The following is a 3,365-nucleotide window of genomic DNA, read 5'->3' on the forward strand; positions in this document are numbered from 1 at the left end:
CTAAATAGGTAAAATATTACTTCGTTCCTAAATACTACACTCTCAGCAAAATTGCCACCAAAATCGTCTCCTCGTGTAGGTACTATGCAACTCTACCGTAGGGTGATAATATACCTCCGCCTGTTGACAAATATGTTTTGTCTCCCGAGCGGAGGTAAATAGGATTATCACCTGTTTGGATATAATTTGTTACTCCCGGTGACAATTTATGCAACATGGAAGTAACTTGTGTCTCTGAATGGAAATAATTTACCTACATATGGTGATAATATGAGAGATAAGTTATCTCCATCCTGCGCACATATTTATCTCCTTGCGGTAATAGATTAGAACCCTGGGGAAGCAAACATAGTTTATAAAATATGTATTTATTTACTTAAATAAGATTTGGTTAGAGATTAAATTTCTTCGCATGTCTCTACATACTACGTACATACACTTAAAAATATAAAAATTAAATTGTGCAGGCTTATATATATATGTACATACTTATATTACTTATAATGTTAGTGAAAATTGATCCTCGTACTAGCTGGCTCGCTGCTGAAGATTTACGTTATCTGAAAATCAAATAAAATTAAAAATATTATCCTGCAGTACTCAAACTAAAAAAAATCGCAGATATACAAATAAAATAAATAAAAATGAAGTGAGGGCCCACCTGTCACCTGTTTATAATTTGGCATTTCGATCATTTCTTTGAATTTGACGCTGGTTATGAATTCAAATTAGACCAACTGGTCTAATTACGGCCAACAGAAATGAAGCGTCAACTGTATAAATTTTAAAATCACACTCAAAGAGAAATTGAACTAATTACTACTACTTTAAATGGAGTATTATCTTACCATAAAAACGTCTTCCACGAAGAGTTCCGTGGAACACGCAACGTTAGAGATGAAATGTTATTGCAGTAAAATTGCGAAAATATCTTCATCTCAATCTGCGGCAAATTCATCTTTGAACGAAATTTGCGCATCCGGATCTACAAAAAACTTGTTTTAGTGTAAATATTTATAGGACAAAAAACAATAAAATTACAGCAAAAGCATAATATGAACAATGAATTAAAATTATTTACCTGAAATGTAGGGTAATCCATAACTTGAACCTCTAATTACTAATTTTTTCCTCTGGTAAGATGCAAAACTCGAACAATTTTCTTTATTCTGCCAGGTGCGAGAGAGAAACGTTTGTGAGAGAAAACTTAACTGCCACTAAACTTTAGTGACTAAAGTTTGCGCTGGGCTTTAAGGAGAAAAATTGTCACCTATTGGAAATGATTTTGGAGACGAAATTATTTCCTCGAAGGAAATAAATTATTTCCGGATAGGATATACTGTTTGTCACTTCCAATGTTGACAATTTTGGTGACAAATTTATTACCTAATGAGAGACAGAGGTTGTTACCTTGTCAGGGTAGTAAAAATCGTAATAATTTTGCTTCTAAATTATTGAGAGTGTACTAGTGTTCTGGAGCGAAAACGATTGCGTAATATCGAATATATTTAACATGAAGGGCCCGGCACTGAAGCTCATACCAGGCCTGAAAATTTCACGGTACGGCTCTGTTTGCAGGCTGCGATACGGAAGAACTAAATTATTAAAGATCTCCCCAAAAAATTTATCTTGGGATGCTAAGCTATTAAAAGTGTGGGAAACCCCCAATAATCCAAAGACTGCGAAGGTAATACCCAATTGAAAACACAAGGCAACAAAAAGGGTGCCATCAGTTAATGTTATCCCATAGAATGGAACTGTTATAAAATAAATGAATGACCTATCCGGATACAGGCTGATTATGTGGACCGGACTTCTCGGGGCTGCGGCGAATTGAAATAATACGCAGAGTGGAAAAACGATAATTACCGCGAGACAAAATCGGTAAAATTTCAGCCAAAGAGTTTTCAGTTTTATTTGGTGGGACTCTTGAAGATTATTGTATATTATGCGATTTTCTGCGTTTTGAATGTATGTAATGTGTTTATTAACGAGCCAAGAACATAAGGACGGTATGCAATGACAGATATGAACATGGCCAGGAATGTCGTCGCGTATGAGATAGGCAGCAAGAAATTTAAATTTTTTAGATCTCGCAAAACCTTGAATTTTACGGTTTGTCCGACAAGAAACGATAGCTGGATCAGAAGACAGAAATGGAGTATTATCGTATTAGCGAGAAGATTGGGGGAAACTGAGATCGTGTTTGTTTCAGAATTCCAAATGTATGGGAGCCCGAAATATTTTGAGAGTTGGACGAATCTGCCAAATTTTTGGTAAAATATTTTGACCAACATCGTAGAACTGTTTTATTCAATACCTATAAACGATACAACTATTTTGGGTTGAAAGGAGTCGGTTGCATGAATAAAATGCCTGGTAAAGAAGTAAAATTTATATCGCTTCCAAGTAAAATATTCGATCGGTTGGATTCAAACTTTATTAAATATTTACGTATCTATTTATTGGACTAATATGAGAGGTTTGATTTGATTGGGTACTTGGCTTATCGAATTTACATCTTTATTCGTTGCATTTATTCATACGTATACTAATATATTTCTTGCAAAAACGATGATTAACTTGTTCTTTCTCAGTAGAGCTTTCTTACTAATTGCAATATCTGTGGTAATACATAAGATCTGTAACCATATGTGCATGTTAAATTTTTCCTTCTAAAAAAAAGTCTGAAGCAAGTAATATAATAGTATGCTATTAAGTAGATTAGGTACTGCTTAAAAGACTTTATGTATTATACAATAAGTCTATAAATAAGTCTATTTATGTATAATCCAATTTACATTTTAATATTTTACTTGGTGCTGGCTTATTGCCCTATGCAGGCAAAGTGTAGAACGTGCAAAATTCCGTATTTATTTTGTTCGTCGTACTTGATACGTATTTGTACTAGTCCATAAGTAGAAGTCGGATGGTATTCCTGATGCAAAAAACCATCATGACCAATGGAGTTGAAATTTCCAGATAATTGCTTCCGAATTTGATCTTAAGAGGTGCAACTGATTTGATTGTTTTCTTGACAATTGGCTTGTTGTTAGTAATTGTCATTGTATGCATCCTAAGATAGCAATAGGGATTTCCACAGCCACAACTGGAAATATAGCATTTCCTACATTAGCAAACACATCGCTACTTACAGCAATTGTTATATACGTGCAAAGACAATTTGCCCACAGTAGATCAAAGATGAGAGCCGGGAGCACAAATTTGCGGGAGCTAAGATTGATTTGCGCAACCAAAATTTGTAGTTGGTGGTAAACCTCCACATTTCTCAAAGCCCGGTTTGCTTTGCTGCGTTTGGCCCTGTTGAATATCGTTATGAACAATCTTCAAAAATACACCTTGGA

General features: G+C 34.6%; 1 long non-coding RNA gene across 1 annotated transcript; it reads right to left on the reverse strand.

The window, feature by feature from the left end:
- Positions 1-393: 393 nt before the first annotated feature.
- On the reverse strand, positions 394-1,411 carry LOC118438850. Its single transcript, XR_004837089.1, has 3 exons — positions 849-1,411; positions 662-773; positions 394-560 (listed from the first exon to the last, which is right to left on the reverse strand). It is a non-coding gene; the product is annotated as an uncharacterized LOC118438850 (long non-coding RNA).
- Positions 1,412-3,365: the final 1,954 nt, after the last annotated feature.

The sequence above is a fragment of the Folsomia candida genome, unplaced genomic scaffold, assembly GCF_002217175.1.
Source record: "Folsomia candida strain VU population unplaced genomic scaffold, ASM221717v1 Fcan01_Sc027, whole genome shotgun sequence".
NCBI lineage: Eukaryota > Metazoa > Arthropoda > Collembola > Entomobryomorpha > Isotomidae > Folsomia > Folsomia candida.